Source organism: Zonotrichia albicollis, unplaced genomic scaffold (assembly GCF_047830755.1).
Source record: "Zonotrichia albicollis isolate bZonAlb1 unplaced genomic scaffold, bZonAlb1.hap1 Scaffold_83, whole genome shotgun sequence".
In the NCBI taxonomy this organism is placed as follows: domain Eukaryota; kingdom Metazoa; phylum Chordata; class Aves; order Passeriformes; family Passerellidae; genus Zonotrichia; species Zonotrichia albicollis.
The window spans coordinates 4771029-4784349 of NW_027428460.1; the positions used below are offsets into that span (position 1 = coordinate 4771029).

Here is a 13321-nt window from a genome sequence, read left to right on the forward strand (position 1 = left end):
GACACACACATCCATTCCCAGTATATACAAGCACAGTTTTCTGGTCGGTGACTGGATGAACTTCAAAGTGACAAATACTCTGTTCAGTGTCCAGGCACACGTCCTGAGCATTAATAGTGTTGCTCTCACAAATGAATCCCATCTGTTCTCTAGTAATGCAGGACTCTACATTTACTGTCTGCCACTTTTCATTCACCTTTCGTGCCCACACTCTATGTTCTGAAGGATAGAGTATTGTTTTTTCATGGTTTAACCCTAGGGCAATGATGGGATGGATAACAAAAACTGTGGCATTACGTATGGTAAGCACAAAGGCAGTTGCTACATTATAAACGGGATCATAGGTGAAATTCACCATAGTCCACCAAGACTGGAACTTCCTTTCAAAATCGATAGCATTATCCCACACAATCTTCCGAATTTCAGCTGGAAAATTACCTTCATTCCCTTCCCGTATGATCAGAGCTGCTGTTGCTTGTATCCATAACTGTGCTTGTATACAACTGAAAGCTAAAGACACATTATCTTGAACTATACTAAGTGCTTCTACTATCAATTTGTGGTCTTGGTCCCCGGCCTGTTCATACTTCTTTACTTTGGCAGTACTTTTGAAATCTGTCACTGGCTAGTTCCTAATGCCAGTAGAGATTACTATATCAGGGTGAAATTACACCAACTGTCTGATTCACTTAGGTTATCACAGACTTCCTGGTGTTCATATACACCAGGGGAGGTTCAGACACTAATTACATCTGGTCTCTCATAAGCCATCCTTTTGATGACTAAGCACTTTACTTTGATTTCTTCGCTTCAGATTCCTTGAAGTGTTCACAGCTCCTGTTCTTGCTATTCTTACTCCTCACATACTTGATTCTCGTGGATTACTACAGTAGATATGTTTAATATAAACCTTCTTTATCTCAGAAGGTTTTCCTATGGATCCACTATACTGATTAAATGCCAGGGACCAAGGCCATTCAGCATTGCTTTGGGTAGAGGTACTCTCTAGTTCTAAAACTTCAGTTATAATTCCATACAAAACAATTCTGTACACTAAAGTATGAGCTACTCCCGACCGCAATATACTCATTTTGCTCGAATAAGTTTTAGTCTCAGTTCATTGTCTCCTGGTGTCACTCCTGAAGGGGCTTCTGGGCCTTCTTCACCCGAGAGTGATGGATCCAGCATTCTGCTCCTTGATTTTGATTGCAGTGAAGGTGGTGAGAGGTACTTGCAGTGGTCTCTCCCACTGTGGTTCCGAAGTCTTCTCTGTAAGAGACTTAACATATACATCAACCCCAGGCTATCCAACTCCCTGCTCCGAGTTCCAGCCACAAGTTTCTCAATTACTCTGAGCTGTTTGCTTAATGCCACCATGTAAGTGGACATTCTGGACATTCCCCTTGTATTCTATGGTCTTCTATAAGGCATTCCAAAAGGATTCAGCATTCCTTTAGCTCAAAAGGTTTAGTTTGAATTTGCAATAGTGTTAGTGGAAGATCTTCTTGCCCCAGTCTTATGATTTGCTGCTTAATCAAATGATTCATTCTCTCTCCCTGGCCGCTTGACTGGGGGCAGTATGGGGTGTGAAGTCTTTAATCTATGCCCAGATGGCTACTAATCTGTTGCACTATTTTGGAAATGAAAGGTGATTCTTTATCTGAGGATATTGTGGCTGGAACTCTGAAGCGTGGTAATATCTCTTGTAAAAATGATCTGGTCACCTCTTGAGCTTTGACAGTTCTGGTGGGGAATGTTTCTGGCCACCCTGAAAATGTATCTATTAATACCAGTAAATACTGATACCCCCCTTTCCTTGGGAGTTCTGAAAAGTTGATTTGCCACTGCTATACAGGCCCATGGCCTCTCCCAGTCTGACCAAGTTTTGGCCTGGGGGTATTTTGAGGTTAGCCTGGAGGCAAGGATCACATTATCAGCTCACCTGAGTGATAGTGGCATATAGATTCCTGACAATGATACAACAGTCCTTTCAATCAGATGTGTGTTTTAGAAAGCCTGTGGGAATTACTACTTCAAAGTCAACACTTCATTCCAGTGCACTCTGTATCACTCGCAGCCTCGGTCATTTTGAGAAAGGAGCCACACTCTATAAAAGGCTTTAAGTAATTAGGCCCTAGTGTGTTTTCTAGTGCCCTTCCTTCACTAGTAACCACGAAAATGGGAGGGGATTACTAGCTCTCTTTCAATGGTAGCCCACCCCTTGCAGTTGTACGTCTCTTTTGATTAGTATTATTGTATTATGGCTTACCTTCGAGGAAAATCTGTACCTCACCCTTTGCTGCTTTCTTTGCCTCTCCATCCGCCAGCTCATTTCTTTCCTCCAATTTTAAGCTCACTCTCTGGTGTGCCTTAATATGCTTTTTCAGGTAGCTGAACTGCTTCCAGCAGCTGGATTGTCTCTTCTTTCCCTGTGAGGTCAGCAGTCCCCTCTCCTTCCAGATGGCTCCATGTGCATGCACAACTCTGAATGCCTTTTGCTGTTTCTAAGGCATGGGTCCATGCATTTATCTCAGCATCCTGTGCAGAGGTACCTGTTGGTAAGGGTCCAGACTCTATTACCTCTCTGCAGGTAGTCACTGTGAACTTTGCAATGTCGCTTTCTTGTCAGTGAGCCAGGTCTCTGCATCGTCCGGAGGAGTGTCCTTTAAGTCTGGGCGGCTGGAGTAGGTAGCTTCAGTGGTCTCTAGGCAATCATGGTGTACTGCTTCTCCTTGATTCCACTGAGAAAAGAAGCTGGGTTGACAATATTAGTCACCACTATCTCTCCATCATCTTGCTCTACCATGATGGCCTGGTATTTCAGAAACCTCTCTGGTGAAAAGCCAGTGGCCACCCTTTACTTCCAGTACTACAGACACTGTGTGGGACACTAGCACAGTCATTTTTGTCCCAGGATAAACTTGTGTGCCTCTTGAATGTTCAGCACAACTGCTGCTACAGCTCTGAGGCAACCTGGCCATCCTTTGGCTGTTGCATCTAGTTGCTTAGAGAGGTGAGCAACTGCCCTCCAGTATGGACCCAAGTCTTGAGCCAATATTCCCAGAGCAATTCCTTGCATGGAAAAATAGAAAGAATGCTTTACTTACATCTGGAAGTTTCAAAGCTGGAGCCGACATGAGGGGACTCTCTAGCTGGCGAAAAGCCCGTGTGGTGTCTCTTGTCCACTGGAGATCTCAGTTCCCATTGGCAATAAGAGCATAGAGGGGTCTGGAGAACAGTCCACAATTATGAACCCACAGCTGGCACTACACTGCCATGCCTAAGAAGGCTTGGAGTTCTTTCGTTGTCTGGGGTTCAGGGTTTGGCATAGGGCTTCCCTGCCTTAAAGTCTGCTGCTCAGCACTCACTTCTTACTCCAGGTAGATTACCTTCTGTTTCACTACCTGTGCCTTTTTCTTTGAGACTCTGCGTCCTTGGAGTCGTAGGAAATTCAAAAGGCTTACCGTCCAGGCTTCTCTTGCTTCCCTCGTCCGAGTGGCTACTAGAAGATCATCTATGTACTGCAACAGCCTCCTTTCCTCTTGTGGAGCTTCCTGGGACTCTGGGTCCTTGCAAGCTGTTCTCCAATCGGAGTGGAGAATTTTGAAGCCTTCAGGCACATGGACTGTGTGAGCTTGTGTTTGAATGCAAAAATGTTCTGGCTGGCTTCATGGATAGGGAGGCAAAAGAAGGCATCTCTTAGGCCTAAAACAGTGAACCAGGTTAGTCAGGTGTTAAACAAGTTAGTAAGGTCTATGGATTTGCTACCACAGGGTACAAATTCTGTGTTAACTTATTGACAGCCCTTAATCCAGTACTACCAGTTATTGGACTGATTCCTTCCTTACCTTCCTTTTGAGGGTACTACTCAGTTCTCACTGGTTGTGTTCTTTCATTAAGCTTGATGGGGGAGCATCCCATGGGGGAGCATCTTTCACTCTCCCTGGTGCAGCAGAGGCCCATACCCTTGAAAACACTTATTTACTTATTCTAATATCTCCTTACTAATGTCTTTCTTAATTTCAGTGTCTGTTAATATTAAGCCTAACATCTTTATATTATTTGCCTCCAGAGTAACCTTTCTCATTTGAGAATGTTTAGCAAATTGAGCGAATTGTACAAAAGCTTTTAGGTACACATAGTACACATGTTACTTTAAAGGTTTGCAAAAGTATGCCTTCTCAGACTGGCCAGTTGTTCATTCCCCCCACTACAACATAAACATTCTCCACAGGTACTAAAGCTTTATTTAAAACTGAACACATGACCCTTGTGCTGACAAAAATTCTTCCCTTTTGGGAAGGTTACCTTTACCCCTCCTCCCTTACCTTGGGAGGAAGCCTTTACAAATCATATGTACTCATTTTGCGAACTGTGATTGCTTCGCATTTCAGCGTGATAATCCTTGCCTGATTTCATATGTTGCTATCTTATGCTGCATGCTGAAAAACATGTCTGATTTGCTTTCTCTTTGCCTTGTTTTCCTTTTCAGGGGCCAAGACCAGAGAGCAGTCTGATCTCACAGTCTCTTTGTCATTCTGGGTGATTTCTTAAAACAAAAGACATTTCAGCATACAAAAACTATCCCATTTATCTTCCTATTATAAAACAGTACTAACAGCAATGAAGCACTATAAATCTTTTTATTTTCTGAGCTGCTCTTACTGGCAACCTCCTCCCAATGAGCCCCTCCCAAAAGGGGCTAATTTAGGAACCTGTTTGCTCTGGTCAGTTCTTATTATTTATTTCTCCTTGCCCTATCCCGCTTCCATTCAAACCTTTTTACAGACCTTCACAGTAGTTTCTCAGTTTTCCTCCTATACACACAGCTCCAGGTGGCAGGTATCAGATGTGATTCCCACACACAAGCTCTAAGACCTTAGGTTCTGAATCCGCTTGACCAGGAACCTTTAATTTACACTCGGGGCGTGTACCCTGACACTTACTGGAACAGCAAAACAGCAATACCAGTGTTTCTCATAAACACCGCACTGCAATAATACCTGCACATACAGCTTTTGCCCACAGGCCATTCCCGTGTTCCCTGGGGAGACAGGGCAGCCAGAGCTGTCCCTGTGCCCAGGGCACAGCCACTGTCACCTCACACAGTGTGCCAGCCTCTCACAAAGGCAGGCTATTCTGTTTGTTACAGAGAACTTTAAATCCTTTCAGCGGATTGTTTCCAATAAAGACTTACTGCAGTACCAACTGAAGTCTCATAAATCTCATAAGTCTCATTAACTAATTCATCTCATTCACCTCTTCTATATAAACTCTGTTTTACAAAATATCAGTCTTTTCTAGTTCTCTTCTTGCACAATCTAATTAAGCACTGTGTCTACTTACACTTGTTTTGCTGCTTTGCAAAAAGGCTGTGCTAGTCACAGCCAAAACTCTGATATACCTGCAGACACAGACACACGCACTCACTCCCCCCCCTCCCCCTTATCTCAAATTCACTAGAGCCATGGCTTGAATTACTATGAGGGGGAGAATTCTTGGAATTCCTTTAACTCGCTTTATCGAAGTTAAACATAAATCACCGTACTATAGTTCTCCTATGTAAAATGCTACTCTTGTTGCAACAAAATCTTAAAATCTCCACAAACACCACTATACAATCTGAGAATCAAATTACCACAATGCAGCGGAAAAAATCACCACACAAAATCACTGGGAAAGGGCTTATTTCTCAAAGTGCTCACTTTTCTCAACACAACACAGCACACCATAATTCGGCATTTACTCAAATCAATTTTCCTGGACACAATCAAAATAACAGCACACAGTCTAGAGATCAAGTCCAAACATCCAAGGCAAAGGAACTCTCTGAGCTCATACTCACGGTTAAAATGTACCAAATCTACACAAATCACTACATTCAAACACGATAAATACCATCACTGACATTCCTCCACTCACTTCTCCGCAGGGCACTTTTCTCCCTGCCCCCGCAGTCTGCTGCAGCCGGCGCCTCTGGCCTCACTCGGCTGCTTCAAACACGGGGAGTACTGACCCATCCCCGCACTGTAGGGCACTGTAGATTTACTCTCTTTTATACACCATACACATATCACCTGCACGATCACAAACACAGTGCACTGGCCACACACATTAACCATACAGCAACACAGTGTCCGGACATCACACACACACAAACAAAACACACGGGCTCACCAGTTCTGCTCCATCAGAACTATGAATCCTCAATACACACATACACGGGTTCACCCGGCTTACCCCCAAAGCCGCTAGCGGTCTGCTCCATCAGAACGATGAACCCGGCCTCTAATACAGCTGCTCTATCAGCTGAACCCATGAACCCAGACATCTCTGGGTGGTTTACTCCCTTTCTCTCCTTCCTCCCCCCCCCCTGGGGCCCCATACATACCGTATTCTCCTCCGCAGGCCAGCGGGTCGTTGTCTGTCCTCGCAGGTGGCAAGTTGAGACAAGCGGAGCCCCACCAGGAAAAAATCCTGGGGCGCGCCTTGGAGGTCCGTCTATCCCCCCTGCCCCCGCGGGGACAGAGAACTCCTGCCTGGCTCGCCAAAATGTTTTGCGGAGAAAAGAAGAAACCTCACAACTTGTAAAAGTTGTAAAGCCTGGTATGTTTTTATTACGACGCGCGCCGGACGCATGCCCTTTTGGGGAGTCTTGCGTCCGGCGCGCGTCGTAATAAAAACATACCGGGCTTTACAACTTTTACAAGTTGTGAGGTTTCTTCTTTTCTCCGCAAAACAATCTCCTCTCCTCCACCGTGGCCCCAGAGCCCTTCCCAACACAGTCCCACGCCTGAAACTCCTGCCGTGCCCCGCGCCCTAATTGCCCAGTTAGAGCTCCCCGAGCTCCCCGCTAAGGGCTCCCGAATTAAGTTCCCCCGAGGACTTGAAGTCGAGGGTCGGACGCAAAAGTGTGCCCCAAGTGCCTTCTCGGACCCCCAAACATCGTATTCCAAACCACTTCCGGGACTACAGCTCCCATCATGCTCCACAGCGCACGCCCAGCCCTATTCCAGCCGGGATTCATCTCCCATCATGCCCGGCGTTCCTCCGAGAGCAATTGCAGCTGCGCCTCCAACTCCTGTGATGCTCCGCGGCCCCGTTAAACCGTATGATACCCACGCCTACAACTCCCATCACCCCCCGCGCCCCAGAGAGCCCCGTCAGAGCCCCCCAAGGGCCCGCCCAGACCCCGAAGGGCTCCAAATTCCCCTCCCTGACCTCCAAGGGCCCCCCTGAACCTCTAAGTGCTGCCCCGGACCCCGAACTGTCCTTCGGAATCCTTGAGTGCCTCTCCAAGTGCCCACCCGGCTCCCCCAAGTTTCCTCCAGACCCTCAAGTTCTCTCTGAATTCTCTCCCCGGACCCAAAACTGCCCCAAATGTGCCCCAGAAATGTCTCCATGGACTCCAAAGTGCTGCCCCTTGACCCTGTGTGAGAAAAAGATCATAAGAAAGATGACAAAAAGACTACAAATATAACTAATTACCATAAAGAGGAAGAAATAAGTAGCCAATATATATTAATTATTAATTAATGGAATTGTGTTTCTTAGCATGAGAGACAAATCTTTTTTTGGTTGTTAAAAATGTATAGATTTTTAAAGAAAAATATTAAAATAATGTAATAAAAGTAATGAACAATACTATTATAAATTAGGATATTATAATAATATTTTTTTATTGATTAAATTTTATTTATGAGGAAAAATAATTTTTTACATTTTTTGGGATGTCAGTCCCAGATGGGTGATGTCAGAATATTCAGACTGGGACTGAGGAGCAGCTTGTCCAAACAGGCTCAGCCTGCAAGGGGCTCATTCTTCTCCCTGCCCAGACCTCCTCAGGAGACATTCAGCATCAAGATCACTTGGGGAATGCTTCTGTGACCTCTTCTCTGAAATGAAAAACAAAAAATGCACCATTGATTAAAAACCAAAAATCAGGATGTGCACTTTGGAATCTCCCTCATGAAGCGAACTCCAAACTGATCCCAATCACTGCACAAGCCCTGGACACTCAAAGACAATAAGGGAGACAAAGAGCTCCTGAGGGCTTTCTGTATTTTAATCAGCCCCACGCTGGATTTGGGGCTGGGTCCAGGAGCGTCAGGTGCGCAGAGAAGGATGGAGAAGCTGCTCAAGGAATCAGCAGCAAAACTCCAAGTGCCTTGGAGCATGGCTGGGCCCCAGGGATGGCAGGGAGTGCCAAAGGCTGCCCAGGGCCTGGTGAGAGCAGATCCTTGAGGCCAGGATTGCAGGGAGCCCAAGGTTCTGAGCAGGGAACTGCAATGCTGAGCCAGGCCTGGCAGAGCTGGGTTTTCTCTCAAGAGTCTCTGGGTAGACACTGTTGGTTTCAAATCCATGGTCACTGTGCTGCTCTTGGCCTGCTCTGGTTAGGGTGACGAAGGCAAAAAGCTCTGACCATGGTCCTGATGTTGTCTTATGTTTTCTGTGGTTAGAGGTGCTATTTTAATTCTTCATTTGCATGGTGGCTTGTTGTTCTAGGGGTTGTAAGGTCATTCTTTTCTGCTAGGTCTTATGGGATTTTCATATTTGGTTATTATGACATAATCCTCTTCTTTATGGTGTCGGGTGGTTCGCCATCTTAGATGAGAGTGGGAGTGACAGTAAAAGTTTTTAAAATCATAAAATTTGGGGAATTAGAAAGAATCTAGATTTAGTGGGGCCCTGGAAAAATGTTAAAAATAGACTGAAAATGTTAGGCTTTGTGTTTGCCAGGTCATGTGAAATTGCATTTACTTAAGCAGTATATGATAAATGATATAATTGTTCAATGTTATGATTGTTTAGTAATTAAATATAATTATTGTATAATCATAAGAAGAGTAATGAGAAACTATGTTAGAAATTTAAGGGGAACTACGAGGAGCTCATGCTTGGATAAAATCTATGTATACAATAGAACAATATATGTTTAATAATTAACATGAAAGTTACATAACAATAGAATATAAAAACATGTTCATCCCAAATGCATGTTGGAGACAGATTTGTGTTTGTACCCCTGACACCCAGAGCTCTTCAATAAGAGCACCTGCATAGAATCATTCTCGTGATTATGTGCTTCTGAACGCTGACAGGAGCAGTGGGGGTAACACCTGACAGTGAGGGGATTTACATAATTATAAATCCTTTAACTAATATTGGAATTTGACATAACTATTAAACATTCAACAAACAATCTATGACTAACATTGGAACTTTATATTAACTCCTTTAACAATGAGCTTTATATCAACTCCTTTAACAATCGATCCCCTACAATATCCCTCTCTAATTCTTCGTGAGGATTAAGCCTGCATCAATTAGCAATTGCTTCTTCTTGAAAGTACAATTTTCTTACAATTTTTATATTGGTTGTAAATTTGCTTGGCATCTTCACGTTCTCGATCATTCATTATCATGATTACTGTTACTTCTTTCTTATTAAGCTCTTTTGGTATCATTAAACTTGCTTGTATGGCAGATGTTACAACTCGGATTATACAGGGGAGCATGCAAGTAGGAGGATCAAACTAGCAATTTCACATAAGATGAAAAAGGGGTTTTTTTCCACCAATTTCCTTTTAATGACCAGAAATTGTCCCACCAGCTGGTATAGAATGTAGGGGTCCAATCTTGTGTTCCAACATAAACTAACTTCCAGATTTCCTTTGACATATTTCTAATTACTTCACTGCAGTCATCCATTTCTAAGCAGCACTCGAGGAGTTAAATTTTCCACATATGCTTCCTTCATCGACCAATAAATAACCTACTGCTAGTCTGATTTGATACACTACAGTTCTAGTCTGGGATAGTTGGTCATTTATGCGGTCTAAAGCTAGAGAGGTTCAGTTCAATACCATTTCAAGTACTGCTTGTAATCTTAGAATCCGATTTAACGTATAAATTTATTAGAAGACTTAGTAGGGGATGTGGTTGGTTTTGACTTTTTAGTGGGAGGTGGTACAGGTCCTTTAATCTGGGTTATATGTGGCCATCCCTTCTCTTGGGTCTGTATGGCTGTATTGGTGGTGAGTAGGACCTGAAAAAGCCTTCAAACTTAGAGGTTAAAGGTGCAGAGTTCCATGATTTAACTAACACCCAGTCCCCTGGATTGATGTTATGTCCCTTAGTGTCTAAGGGAGAGGTTTGAGGGAGATAGCCCTTTTTTCTAAGACCTTCTAACATACTTCCTATGGCCTTTAGATATTTTTGGGTGGCTGTCTCTCCTTCAGGATAAATTCCCATGCTATACGGGGTTGTCAAGAAGGGGAGTCCAAACATCATTTCATAAGGTGAGACTCTTATACCTGATCGAGGCCTTGTTCTAATTTGTAACAGTGCTAAGGGTAGACATTTAAGCCAATTCATCTGGGTTTCTGTAGCTAATGTAGTTAACGTATTTTTGATGGGTTTATTCATTCTTTCTACTCTTCTGGAGCTCTGGGGATGCCAATGGGCTGTGCAACTTCCATTTCATTCCCAGGGCTTCAACAACTTGTTGTAAGACTTGGGCAGTAAAGTCTGGACCTCAGTCAGAATCGATATTATTTATCAACCCATATTGGGGAATGATGTTTTTTAGGATTGCTTTCGTGTACTTGGGCTGTCTCTGTTTTGGTCAGGAACCGCTCTACCCAATGGGTGAGGTGATCCACGGTCACTAATAAGTGTCTGTGTCCCTGGACAGGGGGCATTTCTGTGATGTCTACCTGCACACTTTGGAATGGCCACAAGGCCAACTCACTTCCCCCAGATCAGATAGTACTCTTCTCATTACTTTCTGATTCATTTGTTGGCAAGTTAAACATCCCTTGGTAACTGCCTTTGCTATGGTACGTATTCCCATGCACATACGATCCCTTGGAAAGTGGTCACATAATCCTTGTATTCCCCAATGAGCCAACTTGTGTAACTCCATCATCACCTTTTGGGCTGGAGCTCTATTTAAAATTTGCTGTCCATCAGGGGTCCACCATTCTCCATTTTCTTTTTGCTGTCTTCTCATCTTTTCTAACTCTCTTAATCCTTTCTTGTCAAAGATGGGTCTGTCCTCTTTTCTTTCTCTACTAGGTGTTCCTTCTATCTTAAGAATTTTAATTAGTCTACCTTGGTCCAAGGCTACTTCTTTTGCTACTTATCAGCTAATCAATTTCCTTTCATTTTAAGGATATTCCCTTTTTGATGTCCTTTTATGTGACATTCGGCTATCTCTATTGGTTTCCTTAGGGACTCTAGTACTAATTTTCTTAGCTCTTCATGTATTCAATTTTTGCCTTTAGAATTTAGGTACCCCTGTTCTTCCCATGTTTTTCTGAATGTATGGGCAATCCCAAATGCGTACCGGGAGTCAGTATAGATTGTTCCTTTATCTTTTTCTAGTAAATCTAGTCCTCTCTTCAGGGCATAGATTTCACAGCACTGGGCACACCAATTTGTGGGTAGCTTTCCTTTTTCCTCAACTTGCATTTTCTGCCCATCTATGCTTGAACACCCCAAGACCTGTTTACTGGCTACCATTCATGATGATCCATCTGTAAATGAAGTTCTCCCATATGGGAGGGGCCCATCCTCTAAATCTTCTCTCACTTTAGTCTGCATTTAAATAATTTCTAAACAATCATGCTCCAGGTCTGTTAACAGCTCTCCTGTGAGGAACTGGGCTGGATTTCAACATTTTGAAGTGACTAATTGGAGGCCCTTGGTACTTATTAGGATTACTTCATACTTTAATATTTGGGAGTTGGTTAGCCACTGAGGAGCCTTGTGACTTAAAACAGCTTTTACATTGTGTGGGGTATGAACCTGGATCTTCCCCTTTCAGGTTAGTTTCTGTGTGTCTTCTGTTGGGGTGGCTGTTGCTGCTATCACTTGCACACACGCTGGCCACCCTCTGGCTGCTTGATCTTGTAACTTGGAGAGAGATGCGACTGGCTTCCTGCATCCTCCCCAGTCCTGTGTAAGGACTCCACATGCTATCCCCTCTTCCACGTTTACCAATTGGTCAAAGATCTTTTTAAGGTCTGGTAGGCTCAGTACAGGGGCAGAGGACAATTTAGTTTTCAGATTCCAAAGCTGTTCCTCATCATTTGAGGTCCAGGTTACAGGCTCTGAGTTTATCAGTTTGTCATATGGAAATTTAACGCTTTTAGTGATTTTATACTGATCAAGTCATAATCTTCAATACTCAAACAAACCTAATAATTTTCTAAAATCTCTTTTGGTCTTTGGGGCAGGGATGGACAGAATTCCCAAAATTCAGGAGGCCATGAAAGGCTTAGACAAAATGAAAATTATTCACTATTGTATCGAAGTCTGGCCTAAGTTAAACCTGCAGGGAGAGTGGCCATGGTACGGGACAAGAGATCCATGGATGTGTTCCCAATTAAACCAACACCTGAAAACCCAAGAAAGTCCCAATCTTGAGCACTTAACATATGCTGTATGTTGGCAGAGGGATACCACCAGCAGTGAGGTTACAAAAATCTGTAAACTACAAAAACAGGAGGAAAAGAAAGAGGGGAGAGAAGAGGTTAGTGTTAAGTGGGACCCCTTGATTACTTACCCCCTCCTCCTCCTCCATTCCCTCCTATTTACCCGGCAATGCCCCAGGCTCCTCTCCCAGATCCCCCGATTTTACCTCTGGCCTCTCCATCCCCAGAACCAGCAGCTGCTCCGATCCCATTAGCACCTCCAATTAACCCTCCTATGGTCAATACTCCTACCCTAACCTCAACTCCCTCAGCTGCTCCAAATACTTCTGTCCCACCTCCCTCTAATCCAGTTCTTTCTCCAGTCTCCCCCTCAGTCTCTTCCACTGTCTCTCCAGCCCCACCTCCAGTGTCCTTTCCTACAGGTTCAGTCTCTTTCCCCTTACCTACTGCTGTACCATTACCTCCCCCTAACTGGGAGGTGAGCACCTCCATCTCTAATCCAGTTAGTATAAGTTAACTAGCCCCACTCCTCCTGTTTCTTCCCAGAAGGGTAACCTTACGGAGGGACCTTACTGTAATACATGATCTAAACCATCTAAAGTGGAGAAGATTTTTCCTCTTAGAGAAGTCCCCATGGGTGGGATACGTGAAGGACTTGGGTTTGTGAATGCCCCATTAACAGCCACTGAAATTCGAGGCTTTGAAAAGGAGTTAGGGAACTTAGTGGAGGATCCGGTAGGTATATCGAACCAAGAAGACCAATTTCTAGGCCCCAACATTTACACCTGGGGAGAGCTGAACTCTATTTTTAAAATTTTGTTCAGCGCTGAAGAAGTGAGGATGATTAGGGCTGAAGGAATGCGGATCTGGGAGCAAGAAAA

General features: G+C 43.9%; 1 protein-coding gene across 10 annotated transcripts in view; it reads left to right on the forward strand.

Moving 5' to 3' along the window:
• The window catches only part of LOC141728062 (TOG array regulator of axonemal microtubules protein 2-like), a 44950-nt gene that overhangs the window by 5193 nt on the left and 26436 nt on the right, over window positions 1-13321 (forward strand). For 2 of the 10 annotated variants that reach the window (XM_074534370.1, XM_074534373.1), the window contains exon 1: window positions 6689-7109. The exons of the other annotated variants lie outside the window; for them this stretch is intronic. The gene's annotated coding sequence lies outside the window, so the exon portion shown is untranslated. Of the gene's footprint in view, window positions 1-6688; window positions 7110-13321 lie in introns of those variants that run through there. 10 annotated transcript variants of the gene reach the window in all.